General features: G+C 45.8%; 1 long non-coding RNA gene across 1 annotated transcript; it reads right to left on the bottom strand.

Annotated features, from left to right (window-relative positions):
• Positions 1-2536: 2536 nt before the first annotated feature.
• On the bottom strand, positions 2537-21389 carry LOC146359835 (uncharacterized). Its single transcript, XR_014787387.1, has 3 exons — positions 21317-21389; positions 6267-6330; positions 2537-3551 (listed from the first exon to the last, which is right to left on the bottom strand). It is a non-coding gene; the product is annotated as an uncharacterized LOC146359835 (long non-coding RNA).
• Positions 21390-21935: the final 546 nt, after the last annotated feature.

Genomic DNA, 21935 nt, shown 5'->3' with positions numbered 1-21935 from the left:
TTGATTTTTTTTAACAAAAACACCCCCACTCACCCATCCCCTAAATAATCCCTCACACTCAAAAGTTCTAAATATATGTAAGCCATAAAGTAATTCACATGGGCCCATGTTAAGCTTATGGTTAATGAACTGAGCCAAACAAGAAACAGAAAGTATAATACAGAGTAGGGTATGATTTACAGGAACAGTACAGTATATATGATGTACGGCGTCGGCGAGATATAAATGTGCACAATGTTTTGTTGCTGTTCCGTTCTAAACATCATTATATACAGCAGCAGCAGCAACTTGAGGCATCTTCATATCTAACACCAACCCAGATAATTTGGGTTATTAGGCAGTTTAAAAGTACAATAAATAAATAACAGATTTATTGTGGCCTAAGCTTTTGTGGACTGGAAGTCCCTTCATCACTGCATGAACTGTTATCCTCATATATATTATCTACACACACATGGATGAGGCTGCAAGACTGTTGTGGACTCTGGCTACAATCCTATTCACACTTCTCTAATTAAGCCTCATTGAATGCAGTGGGACTTAGTTCTCAGTAAGCCTATATAAGATTACACTGTTGGCTCCTGTTGTGTTCGTTGTCATCACATACATGGGAAAAGATAGTGCTTTATCAAGACTATAAAGCTAGAGACGCAGCTGAGATGTGGCTGCCTTGCAGGGGTTGTTGAAGAGCACTGCAAGAGGGTGATGCTGTTCAACAGTCATAACATGGCCATCAATAGGAAACTGGTTTTTATATATTTTATTTGAGTTTAAGACTGATGCTGTTTCACTGCAACAGACTAACAAGCTACCACTTTTCAATATAGCCAAAACACTCCTGCACCCACTGCAAAGTTGCACTGGCCATTGGAAAACATCTCTACTGCTCTCCCCCCCCCCCCGCCCTTGAATCTGACCATATTTGCAGACATTCTTTTTGTCTTCCTGATAATTTATGGTGTTAAGAAATGAAGTCTGACAGGGGAAAGGAGCAGGAACAGCACCCAGAAGAAATTAGTTATGAAAGATATGTAAGAATGGAAACATGGGAAAAAGAAAGCTCTAGAGGGAGAAAGGGATTGCAAAAGTAAGTGGGGAAACAGGTGTAAATAGGACTGGGACACTAATCCATTTGTGACTGTTTCTGAAGATGTCTGATTTGGTTCCAGGTTTATCTCAATTTACATCCAATTATTATCCATTTTGGTGGCTTTAATTTGAAAGCCCAAGTCAAAGTATTGACATAACCCTTAACCACCAAGCTGGTCATATCCAAGGGAACCAGGTAATACTACTTCACCATTCCTTGGAGATTTTTTCCCACCACAATATCTTCCACAACTGATGTTACAAGTCCCTGTTCAGTTTTAAGTCAGTTGTGCCATGGACATGAGAACTACAATAGTGAAAACTGCAAAGAATGCCAACAGTGTTGTGTATGTCTACCTGGTGACCGTGTGTGTGTGTGTGTGAGAGAGCGCTGTGCCAAAAATTTCTCCCACTTTTTTTTTTTTTACCATTCTCATTCAATTTGATAGAAGAGAAAGTACTTTCGGAAAGAAATTCAATGGTGAAGAAATTTTGGAGAAATTCTCATGGGTCGGGTAAGGGTTTGGGTATTTTGGGCTTATCTTACTTAAGAAGTGGCTGAGGAGTGAGCACAAGGGTCCTGGTTTTCATTGTACAATCATCTCTCTGGCAGCCTTTAGCCTCCTCAGCTTCCTATACTTCAATCAAAGCCCAGTTTAAGGCACCTTGAGGTAATTCCTCCCATAGGACTTTTCCAGACCAGGACATGCAGGCAGCCTGGGAGGCGAGCTGTGATTAGGTATGTATGTATGTATGTATGTATGTATTTATTTCATTTCTGTATAGGTATGCTCAAAAACACCACAAAAACAAATTACAACACATCCTGAATGAGGCAGAACAATGGAAACCTCTTTCATTGGGGGAGGAAACTTTCAGGAAATTGGAGGACAGATTTTGGCAGAGCACTAACTCCACCTCATCCCTGGAGCTAGACTCACCACTGCACCCACCTGCACTGTGGTGGATGGAAACTGGGGGTCAGCCTGCCAAGACGGTTGATGATGTTGCAGCACAAAGAACCCCAAAACCATTACCAAAAAGAAAGAAACTGTGCTACAAGCCCTGCCAATGGGGAGCCCTAGGCTACCTGGGAGAAACAGTTGAGAATTTGTCCTCCCCCTGGAGAAATTCAGTGAAAATTGTCAGTGAAATTCAGTGAAATTGTCTCCCAAATTTCTCTCCCCACAAGTAAGGTGGAGAATTTCAAGAGGCGATTTGCACATAGCATACACACACACACACATACTATATTATGTATTATATACAATGGAGTCATTACATACATACATACATATGACTCCATTGGACAGTCACTTGGTTATAGTTTACCTTAAACAATTTATTCAAAGTTTCAAGGGTGCATACCTTTCTCCAGAGGCCTTTTCCTTTGTAGTATTGTAATGATACATGTCATCTTGACAACATGACTTTTGACATCTGAAGAAATTCTCATGACACATCACGATGTCCAGCCTTTATTAACAGTGAGTTCGATGGCTCATATTTCTGATTACAATACCTCTTCGTGGAATCGTCCTTTTTCTTAAAGCCTTTGATTTTGTTTATTTTCTTTGGTTCATGAAAAATAAAATTTATTGTACGCAGATGCATTGGCAACAGTAGAAAAAACATTCAAATACTGATTAGGTTAAACTGCAGGGAATGGGCAATATTTATGTATTAATTTAAGACTGTGTGCTTTGATCATGCCGATACATATTAAAAACTAAAAACTTTATGTAAACTAATATAGCTAAGCAAAAAAACAAGAAAGATAACTTGCCTGAGAGACTCAGTAATAACCTCAGCAGAAGCCAAATGAGGTAAACAGAAATACTCAACATTTTAGAAGCACATATTGCAAAAAAGTACCTATCATTTCTTAAAGCCTGTGATCTTTGTTTTGGACAGTTCGCAAATAACAAGGTCTCAGCAGCTGAGAAGTGCTTGAAGATAACAGGAAAGCTCCCAGAAAATCCAGGACTTTATGGGATCATAAAGGCTATTGTTTCTGATCATAGTGGCTATTGTTTGGAGTTACTTACTGCTTTTCATTATGCAAGTTGACTAGCTAGCTGATATAGCAATAATTATAAGATAGGTGAGTCATTCATTCTTTCTGACCTGTGTTAGAATATACATGCTTTCTTATTTAAATTCCTTACTCTGAATTAGCTTAATTAATTGTAACTATCAATATCCAATTAGTTAAAGTGTCCAGGAGTTGATTCCATGTATTCTTTTGTGGTTAGAAGCCACGTTGGGAGGCTTGAGCAGCCCACACAGGAGCGGAGGAAGATTGGCTCTGCTCATGGTCTCTTATGAAGAATTGACTTGCAATGCTACCATGCACTGATATATAATTATATATGATTTCCCATTTCCATTTTTTTTTCTTCCGAAGGATGATAGAGAAATAGGAAGCACGTTGCACAGTTGAAGTATTTCAGGGTCAGCAACTGAAACATTAAGCAGTGAGAAATAGTTAGAAACAAATGCCATGAACAACAGACCAAAGTGAGTTAAATGATTCAGCAAGGACAAATGCAGATAAGAAGTAAAGTGACAGTCTTGGCCCAAGGAGACTGGCATCAAAAGGCTGCAGCCTAGTTCCTGAGGGATGAACAACTAGGAGGAACAAAATGCATTACCAGAAACAGCAAAAAAGAGAGGCGAACTAAAACCCAGCTGTCTCTGAGTTATCTGACTAGGGATGTCAGAGAATTCCGCCACGGATCTCAGTGAGGCCAAATGCCAGTGCATTCGGCCCACCTTAATCTGTGGTGGAACGAAGCCCCCTGTCCCCCCACCCCGCGAAATGGGCCCGGAACGGAGCACCTACCTGCTGCCAACTGCGCTGACTTGGAATGGCAGCTGCGTCTGCGGCCACCATTCGCTTCTTCCATGTAGCCGTGATAGGCTATGCAAATACTTACGTAGCCTATCACGGCTAACACAGGGCCGCCATTTGCATCCCTGCAGAAGCCGTGATAGGCTACGCAAGTATTTGCGTAGCCCATCACGGCAAAACTAAGGGAATGCAAATGGTGGCAGCTACGGTGGCCGCCATTTGCGTTCCCTTTTTTTGTTGCCATTTTAGCGTATGTAAATATTTACGTAGGCTATTACGGCAAAAAAAAAAAGGAACGCAAATGGCAGCCACTACTCCATTTGCGTTCCTTTTTTTTTTTGATAGGCTACATAAGTATTTGCGTAGCCCATCACGGCAAAACTAAGGGAATGCAAATGGCGGTGGCTACGGTGGCCGCCATTTGCGTTCCCTTTTTTTGTTTGCCATTTTAGCCTACTTAAATATTTATGTAGGCTAAAACAGAAAAAAAAAAGGAACACAAATGGTGGCCGCCGTAGCTGCCGCCATTTGCGTTCGCTGTTTTGTTTTGTTTTTTGCCGTGATAGGCTACATAAATATTTACGTAGCCTATCACAGCAAAATACAGGGACGCAAATGGCGGTGGCTACGGCAGCCGCCATTTGCGTCCATGCAGGCTGCCCAGTGGCCAGATGTCCAGCTGCGGGCGGCCCTGGCCGATGGCTCTGCGGATAGTCTGCGGAGCGGAGCTGGCCAGAGAGAATTTCTGGAGCGGCTCCCCCCCACCACGAATGTCACCCTTCAAAAAGGTAAGTGACTTTCGTACTTCCCTACATCTGACCCCTCGTTCAACAACATTTTCAGCAGGGGTTGCCAGCCTCTGGTGGTGGAGTGTAAAAGGCTTTTTTTTTCCTGAATCATTGCACTGAAAGCCAGTGTGGTGTAGTGGCAAGAGTGTTGGACTGGGAGCTGGGAGATCTGGGTTCTAGTCCTCACTCAGCCACGGAAGCTCACTGGGTGACTTTGGGCCAGTCACACACTCTCAGCCCAACCTACCTCACAGGGTTGTTGTTGTGAGGATAAAATGGAGAGGAGGAGGAAAATGTAAGCCGCCTTGGGTTCCTTGCAAGAGGAAAAAAGGCAGGATATAAATAATAAATAAATAAATAAATTGTATGAGATTCCTTGCTTGATTCATGATCAACTAGATATCCACATCCAGATTCACTTATGTCCTAAAACCCAAAAATAACAACTGTGTTCTGTGGTGTGCTTAGTTATTCATTCCAGTGTGAAACTATTGACAGCTCATGTCATTCACTAATTTTCAGTAGGGTTGTGCACCGCTTCAGTCCAAAGCCCATATAATGAGGCGAAGTGGGCTGATTTGGAGGTGCCTCAGTGTGATCTGAAGCAGAGCGGAACAGCACCAAGGCACCCCTAACAGAAGCTGCTCCTATACGAGGCACCTTAGTCTGCCTTGGTGATTCGGGGCTCTTACGATGTGTTCTGAGCAGCCCAGACAGCCTGGAGCCAAATGTATCAACTTGTGAGAGATCAAGAAGGGCAAGAAGAGGAGGAGGGAGTGGGGAAAGGGGGATGAGGAAGAGGAGGCAGGGAGCACTGGTGAATGGCAACTCTAGTTTGTTTGTTTGTTTGTTTGTTTGTTTGTTTCATTTCCATACCACCCAATAGCCGAAGCTTTCTGGGTGGTTCACAAATTAGTTGCCAAATTACGGCTGACTGTAACCCAGCAGTCTCCAATCAGTGACAGTGGTGGAAAAGGGGAGGGAATACTGGAGTGGAGAGATCAGCCTATTTGCTTGCTTTCATTTTATTGTGTGAGAAGGCATGTGCTGGTTAGGCAGTGGTTTTGTTGTTAGAGAGTAGAGGGAGATCCTATGTGTGCAGCTTTGTGTGTCTTTCTTTATTTCCAATCTGAATTCAATTATTCTCTTTCTTTCTTTTGTAGATTCTTTATTTTAAAAAAACAAATGTTTAGTACTGAGTGTGAGTTTCCTCCCTGTCCTTTGTTTCACCCAACCCCACCCTTCTGTAATAGGTTTTTACCTTTCATTCTTCTTGTTTGTTCATTTTAAAACCCAGAAAATTTCACTTTGTTTCACCCCCCACACACCTTTCCAATTCTCTCTCAACCATTAGTTTGCCCTTACTTTGATTCTGTCTAGAATACATATATATTTCTCGTCCATGTTCTTGCCTCCCCTCCACCACCACCCCTTCTCAAGTCCTGTAGGCTTTCCCTTCCCATTTTTGATCTGTTTTCCCTTAAAAAAACTAAAATCCTTTTCTCTTCTGTTAGGATTATAGTTAGTTATCCCACCTTTGCTTATAGTTTAGTGCTTGCGTTTCTTTTGCTCTCCTGTGTCTCTCTGTGTGTGCTTGTGCTGTGTGGACAAACAAACAGTCTGTGTTAAAGCACTACACAGTCCACATTTCCACAAACAGTGGGCAAAGGACTACACACATCAACAGCCATTATTTAAATTATATAATACTACGCTGTGTGGCAAAGCAAGCAAGCCCAATATGAGGCATCTTCTGGGTGTTGTTGGCAGGTAGGGATGGCAGAGAATTCTAAAGAATCTGGCCCCCTGGAGTCCATGGCAGAACGGACCACTCACCTCTGCCACCCTGTGAAATTCGCACCGTCTGGATCCTACTTGCCTCTGGTTGGGTCCGGGTCTGTCCGTGCCATCCGCTGCCTTCCCTGCTCTTTGCTGTGATAGCCTCCATAAAGATTTACATAGCCTATCACGGCCAACAGCAGGGACTCAAATGGCGTCCGCTACACCGGACGCCATTTGCGTCCGCAGACCAGCAGCAGACGGAAGTCTGGCAGTGGACGGACCCGGCTGGTGGCTCCACATACTTGCTGCAGAGCGGATCCAGCCAGGGAGGATTCCGGGGGGAGGAACGGATCACCTCCCCTCCCCCGCGGACCCCCCAGCGGACTCAGGTGAGAGGGGTTCGTACACCCCTATAATGGCAGGGGCAAAGGTGGGCAAGGTGCTGCTGGGAGTAGCAGCTGTGGTAGGCAAGCTCGTTCTCCCCCAGTCCAGATCGTATGTCCTGGTGTAGCAGGGCAGCAGAGTGCAGAGGCAAGTTGCAGTGCCCAGAGGTCACTGTTTGATGAGGCAGCAGTAGCGTTGTTGCCAAAGGAGAACCATCTCCCTCTGTAGTGGCAGAGGGCAGCCCTCTGATGGATGTTATGTCAGAGGTGTCTGATGTCCTCAGCGTGGTGTAGGGTCAAGAAGAGGAGATCCTCCAGGGTGTGGAGGAGGATGAACAGCAGGCAGAGGCTCCAGCACCTGGCCCCTTTTCCATTGTTCGCTCTGCTCGTGTGATGACCCTGAGACTCAAGGCAGACAGTTCCTGTCTCCACAGAAATGTCAGGACAGCATCATGTGGGACCACTTTGAGGTGAGAGTGAATCCCGGCACTGCCGTCTGCCACTACTGCAAGGCATCTCTGAGCAAGGGGGAAACAGCCAGGGCACCACACCACCAGGGCACCACACCACCAGCAGCCTGCTCCTACACTTAAGGAGGCTGCACCAGTCGGTCTTGCTCGGGGAAGAGGCCCCCATATTCCAGCTGGCAGGCAGCAGGGGCAAGCAGAAGGCAGGTAGTGCCACCAGAACTCCTGCCAGCTCTCCAGCTCTCACCGCCAAGAGGCTCGAGGAGATGGAGGAGGGGGAAGTGTGGGTCCACAAAGTGGAGGTTTCCATAGTTCAACTCAATGTGCCCTCCTGGCAGGGTTGGTTGATGTGTCTTGCTGTCTCTGTCAGACAAGACCACTGAGAGCCTGAGCTCATGACTGTGAGTCTGAATAGGAAAGTACTAGAGAAAAGGGGTTGTTTGCACTTCAAAGAAACCTACAGCAGAGATTAGGGATAGTAGGGGTGAACGAAAGTCACTTACCTTTTCTCGCAGCTTTTTCGCGGTGGGGGGGAGCGCTTCGCTGCTCCCCCCGCGAAGTTCAGGCCGGGGGGGGAGGCTTCCCGCCTCGCCCGGCCGAAATTCAGGCCGGGGAGGAGGCTTCCCGCCTCGCCCGGCCGCGAACACGAAAGTAAAAAAAAAAAAAAAAACGTCCCCTGATAGGCTACGTGATGATTCACGTAGCCTATCACGGCTAGATCTGGAAAGTCAGCCGTGATAGGCTACGTGAATCGTCACGTAGCCTATCACGGGTGACTTAAAAAAAAAAAAAAAGCGCGTACGCGAATGGCGGCCCCCATAGGGAGCCGCCATTCGCGTTCCTTATTTAGTTGCTGTAGTCTACGTAAATGTTTACGTAGACTACGGCGAAAATAAGGGCAACGCTATTTGCGTTGCCCTTATTTTCGCCGTAGTCTATGTAAACATTGACGTAGACTACAGCGACCAAATAAGGAAGGGGAATGGCGGCTCCCTATGGGGGCCGCCATTATCCGTACACACTTTTTTTTTTTTTTAAGTCACCCGTGATAGGCTACGTGACGATTCACGTAGCCTATCACGGCTGACTTTGCAAATCTTGCCGTGATAGGCTACGTGAATCGTCACGTAGCCTATCAGGGGACGTTTGTTTTTTTTTTTCTTTCATTGCAATGGCGGGGGCGGCAGCCGGTCGAAAGACTGGCTGCCGCTCCCGCCCCGCTCGAACACCGGACGAACTGCCAGCCGGACCCGCCGCCGGGAGGGACATTCAGGGAAGGTAAGTCCCGTCCCGGGGGGGGGGGCGGGGGGGCGGAGGATTTCTCCCCGAAACTTGTTCGGGGGCCGAACACGTTTGCGCTCGGCCCCCCGAAGTTTCGGGGAGAAATTCTCCGCCATCCCTAAGGGATAGTGACCTCCTCCGTTTCAAAACCTGAGTTCTCTGATTATTAGCCCTTTATGACCTTTGGTTTGAGTTTCTGAGAACAGCACATTTTACCAGTGCCTAGCACAAAACCTACTGGGCCAAACTGTCTGAAAGGGGGACTGAGTTCCCCAAATTTTATGTTCGTCTGTGCAACCAGTGAAAAGTGATAGCTCTTTGCTTTGAGAGTTTTTGTTTAAAAAAACCAAATTTCACCTGCAGCTAGCACAACAACTACTGGGCCAAATTGTCTGACATTTAGTAGGTGGACACCTCTCCATGGGGGCAGAGTTTCATGTATGTATCATGACAAATGAAAAAGTTATGGCCATTTGTGTTTTACCATGCAAGTCAATAGGAAAACGTCAAAATCGAGTGATTTGGATGTCCAAATCTCACTTCAGATTCAGATCTGAGTCCAAGTGGATAGGGTCCAAATCAGTCCGAAATGAAGCAGAGCCACTTCAGAAGGTCCAAATCGGCATCTGAAGTGAACCGGGGAGTCCATGTGCAGCCTTAATTTTCAGAAGTAATCTAATCTAATCTATAATATGAACTATAAAAGGGATAGACAGCTTAGGTGTTTGAGCTATTAAGTAGATTTCTATGAAGAGTGAGTTAAAGTTAATCACTTTAATTAAAACTAAAGCCATAATTTAAGCCACTAATTTGATGAGGCTCTTTTTAACTCAGTCCCTTTCACTGCACAGAAATTTAATCAAGGTTGTTTGGGTATATTGAAACTCTACAGTCTTTCAATTGGAACGGGAAATGAATTGGGAGCCACTGCAAGTGAGAAAGGACTAGCATAATATTAGGGATGTACGGGTTGTGTAAAATCCATTCTGTCTGTGTTTTGCAGGTTGTCAGGAACCTTTCCTTCCATCGTCCTCCCATCGACAGAATTAGATGTTTTTAATTTGCAAATTTGTGCAAATTCGCACATACAAAAATAAGCAAATCCCCACAAAATGTGCAAATTCCCCCAAATGCACAATTTCATGCTTTAACCTGTGGGGGAAATATGCATTTTTGGATGGGCTTTTTTATTATTTTCATGTATTTTTCTATGACAACATTTGTGCAAAATTCCCAAAGGTTAGAAAAATGGTTGGCAAGTCTGCAGAATTGGCCCGACAGGGGAAAAACCAGTCCCCTGTGGAATGTGCGGGTTGGATTCATAAAAATCCAAACTCCTTTGGTTTCGTTGTGGATTCCTCCAATATCCCTACAGAATATGTTCATAATGCCCCTGGACCCAGGGAATAATCTCAACACCACATTCTGAACCATCTTTACAGGCAGCACTGTGTACAATGCATTTTAGTAATCAAGATAGGAGGTTACCATCGGGCACTGGGGCCAGGTTATTCCCCTCCAGATAGGGTCATAGTAGCTGGGATACCAGCCTAAGCTGGTAAAACAAAACCCTCCAAACCACCAAGGCCACTTGGGCCTTTAATAACACTAGTGGATCCATTGGTATTCCCAAGCTATGAACCTGCTCCTTTAGGGAGAGTGCAATGCGGAATGCCCACCAGAACAGGTTGAATACCACTCATCCAGACAGAAGAACCATCTAGTAACAGATGTCCTGTCTGGCCTGAGCGTCAGTCGTTAGCCATTATCTGGTCCAATATTGTAATCAGGCACTGATCTAACACCACCATTGCCTCACCTATTTACGATGAAAAAGAGAAACAGAGTTGCCTGTCATACAGATGACAGCATGCTCCAAATCCCTAGATGACCTCACTCAGCGGTTTCATGTAGATATTGAACAGCATGGAAGATAAGAGGGAACTTTGTGGGGCCCTAAAATGCAAATGCCACAGGCAAAAAATCCCAGAGCACCTCCTGGAAGTGGCCATGTATGAGTGGAGCCACTGCCTTGCACTACTGCCCATACCTGGCTCCGACAGCCATTCCAGAAGGATATCATATTCAATTGAAGCTGCTGGGAGATCAAGGAGAATTAACAGAGCCTCACTTCCCCATCTCTCTCCCAACAAAGGTCATTCCACAGGGCAACCAAGGCAGTTTTAGTGCCAAAACCAGGACTGAGCACTGACTGAAATGAATTCAGAAAATCAGTCTCATCCAAAAGTGACTGGACCTGATCAGCCACCATCAGACAAGCAGCAACTGTCATTTAAACCACTGAGGGCACAGTCCTATGAGTTGTGCTCCTGATAGAGCCAGGCAGAGGGAGAGGAGATTTCACATCTGTTCTTCCATTTAAAATACAAATAGCAGCTAGATGGGCCTCTGAATCCATCTAGCTGACCTACCTTTCAGTGATTGGAGAGGGGACTGGAGAAACCATAGGAAAATGCATATTCTTACCTCTCCTCTCCCCATCCATCCCTGCCCATCAGCACACCACCATTTCTCCCTCTCCGACTTCTCTTATGAAATCTCCTCCTCTGTACACCTAGCTTCGTCTATGGGTGCAAAGGATGAGGTCCACCGCATCCTTTGGTGTCCCAGACACTGTCTAGGGGCCTAGGGTTGCTCTCTGAACTCCAAAAGTATTTATGTATGTTTTAAGGAGAAAGAGGCAGTCCTTGTTCATGTGGGATGCAGCCACTCAATGAACACTTCTCACACTGTGCCCTGACTTGTAGCCTACAGAAATTTTGTATAAATGTCAAAAGTTGCTGCACTGCTGAGTAACTTGCAGAATACAAATCAAATATGCTCCATGTGATACTTCAGGCGCACTTTTTATTCTTAATTTCTCACCATTTTTTCACAAATAATTATTTGAGTAATGTTTACAGTACAGCAATTCAGAACTAATTACGATGAATTTCAACCAATGTTTTCACTGCTGTAACACTCTGCTAGCCTATGGCAATGTTAATTTACAGGAATGGCCAGTTACTGGAAACTGAGCTAACAGTGCAGGGAAATGGAGAGGAATGGGTTTTGGTCAGTCTTGGCTATGATGTTTCAATGAAAGAAGTCAAACTTTTAAACAGTAACAATTCATTGTTTTACACATTGTGCTGCAATTAAAGCACAACTGTTCTAGGATTAATGAGACTCAAGACAAATCGTGGGCTGCTAGAGTGTCAGATTATTTTAAATGAAATGTCCTAGGTTGAATTAAGTGCAGTTTCCAGAAGTGTGCACAGGTCAAGCCATCTTAGGAAAACAGAGAACCTGTGGGCTTTTTCCTTGCATTTTCAATCGCCATTTGAACTTCTGTAAGATGCTGGCAGGTTTGCTCCAGGATTCTTGAAGGTGGACCATATCTGTCTGTCGTGTCAATGTTATTTGTTCTTGCATGTTGGAAAGAATAGATTTACTGGGACTAAGGAAAGAACACAACTCCCTTTGGAAGGTGTGAAGATGTGATGCTACATTTAGAAGAGATATACAGGGAGATTAAACTAAAGCAAAATCCCTGTTATTGGATTCATAATAATTTGCAGTGCCTTGTTATGCAAATGCATCAGGTTTTGTTATGATTTTCCTCTAACCAACTAACCTAGTATGAACAGCACTCCCTCCCACAAATGTCTTTAATAATGACATTTGCTTAAAACTATGCTGAGAAGGTTATCAAGAGCCGATTATCTGCAGGAAGTACAAACATAAGGCTGTATGCTTTGTTTATTTATTTATTACATTTTTATACCACCCAATAGCAGTCTGCAAGTGCCTGAAGAGCAGCTGCCTGAACCCTCCCCTAGCCGCCATTTTGCGTAAAACTGACAGATTGTCCTTTTTGGTAAATGCCAATTTTATGCAAATGGTGTCTGCAAAGCAGCCATTTATGCAAGATTACAGGTGTAAATGGCCATTTACGCCTTGTGGAAATGGTCGCTTTACAACTGCCATTTGTGTAAAATCGGCCTTTACACAAAAGGTCGAGCCACCATTTTGCAGCTCAGCAAGAGATTGGGGACCCCTGCTCTTGCCCGACTTGGTGTGCACTGAGTTGGACAAGCGTGGGGATCTGCAGATGGGAGGGGGGGGAGCTGGCAATTTCTCACTGGGCCTTGAGCCCCAGCTGGACACCCACTACATCCCTAATAAAAAGGTCTTCAGCTGGTGCCGAAACAAGGACAATGTTTTTACCAGAGTTGGTAAAGAAACAAGTTTCTGTTGAAGGGCACATTCCTTCAGGAGTAATCTGTTAGGGACAGCATGGGAACTTCTAGGCATTGCTGCAGCTAGTGGCAGATGGAGCCAGGGTCAAAAGTGGACAGGGCCACTGCTTTTCTTTCATTTGCTCTCTTTCCCGCTCCTTCTCTGCTCAGCAGACCACTGGCGAGGGATGGATTACTCTTATGGCTACATTTACGGCTGCATTTACCTTAAACTAAGGCCTTCACGGCCGCAAATGGCCTCCTGGACACCATTTGCGTCCGCAGTCAGTCAAGTCCCCTTCAGCCATTGATAATGGCATGGAGGATCTGGCTGAAGAGGATTCCGCGGGGAGGTTGAGGTAAGTCTTCCGTTCTGCCACAGACTCCGGGGGGGGGGGGATCCTTTAGAATATGGCCTCATTGGAGTCCATGGCGGAATTCTCCACCATCCCTACCTACAACTCAATCCAGACAAGATGGAGGTACTGTTAGTGGGTGGTTCGTCTGCCCAGCTAGGTGATATTCAACCTGTTCTGGAGGGGGCTGCACTCCCCCTAAAGGATCATGTTCATAGTTTGCAGGTGCTCTTGAATCCAGAACTGTCACTTGAGGCACAGGTGAACTCAGTGGCATGGAGCACTTTTTATCAGCTTAGGCTGGTATACCAACTACGCCCTTACCTGGACAGAGATAGCGTAGCTACAGTTACCCATGTTCTGATAACCTCTCGTCTCGATTACTGCAATGCGTTATACATGGGGCTAGGGGTGGACGAAAGTCACTTACCTGTCGTCGAAGGCCGTTCACGGTGGGGGGGAGGCGCTTCGCTGCTCCCCCCGCGAAGTTCAGGCCGGGGGGGAGGCTTCCCGCCTCACCCGGCCGAAATTCAGGCCGGGGGGGAGGCTTCCCGCCTCGCCCGGCCGAAATTCAGGCCGGGGAGGAGACGCCTCGCCTCGCCCGGCCGCGAACGCGAAAGTAAAAAAAAAAAAAACGCCCCCTGATAGGCTACGTGACGATTCACGTAGCCTATCACGGCTAGATCTGCAAAGTCAGCCATGATAGGCTACGTGAATCGTCACGTAGCCTATCACAGGTGATTTTTTAAAAAAAAAGCGCGTACGTGAATGGCGGCCCCCATAGGGAGCCGCCATTCCCGTTCCTTATTTGGTCGCTGTAGTCTACGTAAATGTTTACGTAGACTACGGCGAAAATAAGAGCAACATAAATAGCGTTGCCCTTATTTTCGCCGTAGTCTACGTAAACATTTACGTAGACTACAGAGACCAAATACAGAACGGGAATGGCGGCTCCCTATGGGGGCCGCCATTATCCATACACTCTTTTTTTTTTTAAAGTCACCCGTGATAGGCTACGTGACGATTGACGTAGCCTATCACGGCTGACTTTGCAAATCTAGCCGTGATAGGCTACGTGAATCGTCACGTAGCCTATCAGGGGGCGTTGTTTTTTTTTTCTTTCATTGCAATGGCGGCGGCGGCAGCCGGTCGAAAGACCGGCTGCCGCTCCCGCCTCGCTCGAACACCCGCCGAACCGCCGGCCGGACCAGCCACCGGAAGGGACATTCGGTGAAGGTAAGTCCCGTCCCGGGGGGGGTGCGGGGGGCGGGGTGGTGCGGAGGATTTCTCCCCGAAACTTGTTCGGGGGGCCGAACACGTTGGCGCTCGGCCCCCCGAAGTTTCGGGGAGAAATTCTCCGCCATCCCTACATGGGGCTGCCTTTGAAAATGGTCCGGAAACTTCAGCTGGTCCAAAATAGGGCAGCAAGATTGTTAACAGGGACTGGCCAGCGAGCTCATATTATGCCAGTACCTTTTCAGCTGCACTGGCTGCCAGTCCATTTCCGGGCCCGATTCAAAGTGCTGGTATTAACATTCAGAGCCCTAGATGGCTTGGGGCCAGGTTATCTGAAGGTTTGCCTCCTCCCATATGTGCCTGCCCAGATCTTAAGATCATCCTCAGTGGTCCTTCTCCATGAGCCCCTGCCAAAGGAAGTGAGGTGGGTGGCTACTAGGAGGAGGGCCATTTCTGCTGTGGCACCCCGTCTGTGGAATGAGCTCCCTAGTGAGGTTCGCCTGGCACTGACGTATTCCTTCCAGTGCCAGGTGAAGAGCTTTTTATTTCCCCAGGCATTTTAGCATTTTAGCTTTCTAGACTTTTAGCTTTGCTGCTTTAAATCTGTATTTTAAATCTCTGCATTGCTGCTAGGTTTTACTCTGGTTGTATTGCTATGCTGGAGTTTTAATGTTTTTATATTTTATATTGCTTTACTGTGAGCTTTTTGTTTTTAATTTTTAATTTTTTGTTTTAATTTTTGTGAACTGTCCAGAGAGCTTTGTCTATTGGGCAGTATAGAAATGAAATGAATACATAATTCTCCCAGCATGCCCCAGCCTGGGGCATGCTGGAAGTTGAAGGCCTTTTCTCTGTCTAAATGTGCATAGGATTGCACCCTTAGACTGGACAGCCCTTCAGATAGAGGACACCTTCAAAACAGAGCCTTTATGGGTAAAAAATAACACATGGCTACCCTGGGGCCCGGGGCATTTGTATGGGTACTTTTACCCTTCCCTTCTGAAATATTGATAGCCTTTGCTGGATGACTTTACTCTCTGTTCTGTGCAGGATAGGTGCAGTGAAACATTGACAAGTGTCCTGGTCCTTGCTGTTGGCACAGCATAGGGTGAGAGTTCCCTTAAGTGACAGGAGTGTGCCACAGCTGATAGACTCAGTAGAAATATGGCCTTCTCTGCAGTGGCCTTTGGAGCGAGTTGCCATTGGAGGCCCACCATGCTCCATCATTGCAGGCTTTCAAGAAGGCCTTGAAAACGTATTACTTTACTGTGGCCTTCTCTTGATATGATTACTGTTGTTGCTGTTACTATCTTGTTGTTGTGGCCGGTTTTATTGTTGGCTTTCATTGTAGGTGTTATTGATCACTTTTAATATTTTAGCTGTTTTTATGTATTATATTGCTGTAAGCTGCCTTGGGGGTGCTTCTGCCCTGAAAGGCGGCCAAGAAATGTTTACAATAAATAAATAGAAGTGACTCCAGTCTGCGTCCTGCACGAATATGGGAAGGCAAAAACAGATTTGAGGAGGCTCAGCTGCCATGTGTTACCGCTCGACTTTGTCAGTAATGATCACATAAAGCCAAGATGCACCTCTTCACTTGCTTAGCAAACCCCCCAGCCACAGCTGTTTTGTCTAAAGGGCAGGGTGTACATGTTCTGAACAAACAAACAAACAATCTTCCTGCCAAAAACTGCCCCCAAATGTGTTTTTACCCTGAAGTGCTATCTGTAGCAACTTTGGGGGCACTGGGAGCATTCAGGGTGATTTTAAGCAGGGAAATGGTGTGTAGTGGGGAGGCCTAACCCCCCCCTCCCTATGGAACTATGATCCCATGCCCCCATGGTTAATTTTTAACTGGTGTGCTTCATGTATTGTGTAGTTTGGCTGTAGCTCTTGTTGTTGTTTATTCGGTCAGTCGCTTCCGACTCTTTGTGACTTCATGGGCCAGCCCACGCCGGAGCTTCCTGTCAGCCGGTGCCACCCCCAGCTCCCCCAAGGTCGAGTCCGTCATCCCAGAAAGCATCCATCCATCTTGCCCTTGGTCGGCCCCTCTTCCTTTTGCCTTCCACTTTCCCTAGTATCAACATCTTCTCCAGGGTATCCTGTCTTCTCATTTTGTGGCCAAAGTACTTCAGTTCTACCTTTAATATCATTCCCTCAAGTGAGCAGTCTGGCTTGATTTCCTGGAGTGTGGACTGGTTTGACCTTCTTGCAGTCCAAGGCACTCTCAGAATTTTCCTCCAACATCACAGTTCAAAAGCATCTCTATTCCTTCGCTCAGCCTTCCTTATCGTCCAGCTCTCGCAGCCATAGGTTACTACAGGGAAGACCATTGCTTTAACTATGCGGATCTTTGTTGTCAGTGTGATGGCTCTGCTCTTTACTGTTTTATCAAGATTTGTCATTGCTCTCCTCCCAAGAAGTAAACGTCTTCTGATTTCCTGGCTGCAGTCAGCATCTGCAGGAATCTTTGTGCCTAGAAATACAAGTCTGTCACTGCTTCCACGTTTTTTCCCTCTATTTCCCAGTTATCAATCCAGCTGGTTGCCATAATCTTGGTTTTTTTGAGGTTGAACTGCAACCCAGCTTTTGCACTTTCTCCTTTTACCTTCGGCATAAGGTTCCTCAGCTCCTCCTCACTTTCAGCCATCAAAGTGGTATCATCTGCATATCTGAGATTGTTAATGTTTCTTCCAGTGATTTTAACTCCAGCCTTGGCTTCATCAAGCCCAGCACGTCGCATGATGTGTTCTGCATACAGGTTGAATAGGTAGGGTGAGAGTATACAACCCTGCCATACTCCTTTCCCAATCTTGAACCAGTCCTTTGTTCCGTGGTCTGTTCTTACCGTTGCTACTTGGTCGTTATACAGATTCCTCAGGAGGCAGACAAGATGACGTGGTATCCCCATACCACCAAGAACTTGCCACAATTTGTGATGATCCACACAGTCAAAGGCTTTAGAATAGTCAATAAAACAGAAATAGATGTTTTTCTGAAACTCCCTGGCTTTCTCCATTATCCAGCGGATATTGGCAATTTGGTCTCTAGTTCCTCTGCCTTTTCTAAAACCAACTTGTACATCTGGCAATTCTCGTTCCATGAATTGCTGAAGTCTACCTTGCAAGATCTTGAGCATTAGCTTTTTCATGGCAAGAATACTGGGGTGAGTTGCATACTCAAATAAGGATACCCAATTACAATGGCAAGTTTTGTCTACAAATTATCCACATTGTTAAGACTCTTTTTCTAGTCAAAGTATGATTCATGCATTCCCACGTGTTTCTCAGCAACAAGGGGGAAATATTAGGGATGGACGAAAGTCCCTTACCTGATCCCGAAGCTTGCTTCGCAGTGGGGGGAGGCGCTCCGTCCCTCCCCCCGAAGTTCTGGCTGGGGGGGGAGGAGCCCCATCCCTCCCCCCAAAATTCTGGCCGGGGGGGAGGCGCCCCGTCCCTCCGGCCGTGAAACCTCATCTCCTGCCGGGATGCAAATGACGGCAGCCGTAGCCACCGCCGTTTGCGTCCCTGCAGTCTGCTGTGATAGGCTACGTAAATGTTTACGTAGCCTATCACGGCTGACTTAAAAAAAAAAAAAGCGCATACGCAAATGGCAGCGCCCATGGGCACTGCCATTTGTGTTCCTTATTTTGGCACGTGTAGTCTACATAAACATTTACGTAGACTACGGCAAAAATAAGGGGAACGCTATTTGCGTATGCCATTTGCGTATGCGCTTTTTTTTTTTCCAAAGTCAGCCGTGATAGGCTATGTAAAGATTTACGTAGCCTATCACGCTGTTTTTTAAAAATCTAGCCGTGATAGGCTACGTAAATCTTTACGTAGCTTATCATGTTTTTGGGTTTTTTTGGAAATGGTGGTGGCGGCAGCCGGTCAGAAGACTGGCCGCCACCGTCGAACCGCCGCTGAAGCCGCCGCTGCCAGGGACATTCGAACAAGGTAAGTCCCGTCCCGGGGGTGGCAGGGGGGTGGCAAACCGTTTCTCCACCAATTTGGGGGGGCCGAATGCGCTGGCATCCGGCCTCCCTGAGATTCGTGGAGAAATTCTCTGACATCCCTAGAAAATATGCACACAAGTTTATGGTTTACTTTTTTCTGGCTTATTTTAAATGGCAAATATGTTTGATCCTAGGTAGGGATGGACGAAAGTCACTTACCTGTCCTCGAAGCTTTTCGCGGTGGGGGGGAGGCGCTTCGCTGCCCCCCCGGGAAGTTCAGGCCGGGGGGGAGGCTTCCCGCCTCGCCCGGCCGAAATTCAGGCCGGGGAGGAGGCGCCTCGCCTCGCCCGGCCGCGAACTAAAAAGTTTTTTTTAAAAAAAAAAACACGCCCCCGTGATAGGCTACGTGACGATTTACATAGCCTATCACGGCTGACTTTGCAAATCTAGCCATGATAGGCTACGTTAATCGTGATGTAGCCTATCACGGGGGCGTTTTTGTTTTTTTTCTTTGATTGGAGTGGCGGCGGCAGCAGCCGGTCAAAAGACCGGCTGCCGCTGCCGCCCCGGACGAAGACCCAATGAACCGCCAGCCGGACCCGCTGCCGGGAGGGACATTCGCCAAAGGTAAGTCCCGTCCCGGGGGGGGGGCGGGGGGCGGGGGGGCGGAGAATTTCTCCCCAAAACTTGTTCGGGGGGCCGAACACGTTGGCGCTTGGCCCCCCGAAGTTTCGGGGAGAAATTCTCCGCCAACCCTAATCCTAGGCTTTTCATTTTTCTGATGTATGAGCAAAAAAGGAGAGAATGAAAGCCAGCTAATACTCAAGGATTTCTTTTTGTTCCTATTGAGCAATGGATATATGTATTTGCCACTTGAGCTCTCATTGGCTTGCTATAGCCCTGTGCCTTCCTACCATTTTGCAGATGTTCCTAATTGCTATAAGCAAAGATCAAAAATAATTCAATTTCAATGCAAGCACAGTTCTGTTTCTCTCCCAAGTAGGAACCTGCTGATACCATGAAATTATTTTCTTATAACTTTGTGAACTGCTCTTCCATAAGGGTTGAGATAATATCTCTAAACTAATTTCACTTCATTATTGACTAATCTGAGTTGTAGAGATTTGGTCCCCAAATGGAAAAGTCATCATTTCTTTGAACTTTACCCTGGGTGACAGCATACTCGAGTCACTATACAGGATTCAGTTCACAGGTTATATCCAGACATCTGAACAATGGAGAGGGAAGAGTCATGTTTTGAGGATGAAAAGAAGACTACCGACAGCTCATACTGTAGGCTAGCAGTGACAAGTCAGTACAAAGCAATTGAGTCATTCCAGCCATTTGCACTAACCTGCCACTGTGGAATTTACCCAAACTATTTTATTCACAGCAGGAGTTATAACACCAACAGCATTTTATCAGTGATTTTCAAACTGAATCTATAGTTTCTGGAACACCAAGGAGCACAAGTTATTTTCCAGAATCTGTAGTTAAATACATGTTCTCCTTACTGAATACAGTAGGAATATTGGGGGCATACTAGGCCTAAAATGAATTTGCCCCACTTCCAGCACCAACATGTTCATACCTGCAAATGTTAACAGTTAATAGTCACTATTTTCCAGATATTCCATATTTAATGTCAGTATTGGATGTCAGTATTTTACTTGCGTAAATAGTCTGCCACATAGTCTGAAAGGGTTCTCAGGGAAGCTAACAAATAAATCACGGAACAACTATTAAAATATCAATTGGAGAATGACAGTTTATACTACCTTCTTCAACCCGTTGCCTTCCAGATGTGCTGGACTTCAACTCCCATCAGCTTCAGCAAGCACAGCCAATGATAAGGAATGCTGAGATTGTAATACTGAACATTTTGAGGGCACCAGGTTGGGGATGGCTGGTTGATACTAATTAAAACCCATTAACTCCCAACAGTACATAACCACTAAAATGATATTATTGGTCACATCCTCCTCCACAGGCCTTCTGGAATAGAAACTTCCTGGCTGATTTTCTGAACTTAAGGATGGAAGAAGGCCCTGGCTTAACTAAGAGTGGCAACGGCACCAGATTTGTTTTACTTGTGGGTCAGTGACTAGAGTTCAAGTGGCCAAAAAACTCATAGCAAATATGACCGAACACAAGACCCCAGTTTAGGCTTACTCTGTGCTGATGATTCCAGTGAAAAAAATCTTGTCCACCATCATTACCTCCTCTCACATTGCCATCCAGCAGTGCTATTTTGAGTGGGAAGAGGCTTGCTTAACATAGATAATGGGCCCCAGGTTATAGAACCTTCCTGTGACCAATTTACATTGCATTTTCTGGATACAATCAATTGCATCCAAGGCAGCTTCAGCACCACACTTTTGACAGAGTTGGAGATGGATGCAGTTAGGACACCATCTGGTCCTGTCATTATGGGCACTTTTCAGGTTCTGGAGCAGATGGTGGCTTCTCAAATCCAGGAAGTCTTGAGGATACTGATTATTTGGATCCATTCCAATCTAGGTGTATGCCTGGATTTTGAGACTGAAACAGCCTTGGTTCCCTGGTGGATGAGTTACACCAGGGAATAGACAGGAAGTGTGCAACCTTACTAGTTCTTCTGGAACTCTTGGCGGGTTTCAGTAGCATTAATCTAGGGATGTCAGAGAATTCCGCCACGGACTGAAATGGGATCGAATTCCCTTCAGACCGTGCCATGGAATCCTCTGCGGAATGGCACCACGAGGTCCTGCGGAGCCATCAGTCATGCGGCTTTTTTTTTGTCGTCCGCAAAGAGTCGCAGAATTTTCGTAAATAAAAATGCAGTGTAGTATATTCCGATAATAAATATGAAAGGTTTTTTTTAAAAATGCATTGTGCTCACCGCCTTGCTTGTGGGTGTTCTTTTTAAATTGAAATCCTCCATCTCCATTTACTTTCAGCCAAAACACTTCCTCTTCCTAGGGGCTTCCCAAAAGAAGGCTGTCTTAGGTGTGCCTGAGTGATTAACTATTTGTTTAAAGCTATGCTGTTTTAAAGAAAGAAAAAACCTTTTAAAATGACCTAGAGCAGCATGGTCATTTTAAAAGTTTTTTTCTTTCTTTAAAACAGCGTTGCTTTAAACAAATAGTTTATTGCTCAGGCACACCTAAGACAGCCTTCTTTTGGGAAGCCCCTAGGAAGAGGAAGTGTTTTGGCTGAAAGTAAACGGAGAGGGAGGATTTCAATTTTTTCCAAAAAAGTAAATATTTACGAAAAATAGCGATTCTTACGGAAGTTATGCAGACTCATAGAGACGGCTGGGCACCGGAATTACAATTTTTGGTACAGATTTATCTTCATAATTTTCGGAGCAGAAAAGAAAGAGGAGAATTCTGGGGGCTTGTGAACAACAGCGGAATGGAGCACTGGCTGCAAACTGTGGAACTCAAGCAGCACGGAAGGTACACAATTCGTACATCCCTACATTAATCATGGTATGCTTCTGGATTGCCCCACTGGGT

Source organism: Heloderma suspectum, chromosome 1 (assembly GCF_057233095.1).
Source record: "Heloderma suspectum isolate Gila_16-S chromosome 1, 16-S_ref, whole genome shotgun sequence".
NCBI classification, from domain to species: domain Eukaryota; kingdom Metazoa; phylum Chordata; class Lepidosauria; order Squamata; family Helodermatidae; genus Heloderma; species Heloderma suspectum.
Note: the sequence above shows the minus strand (reverse complement) of the source record. Positions and strands in the feature narration are given on the sequence as shown.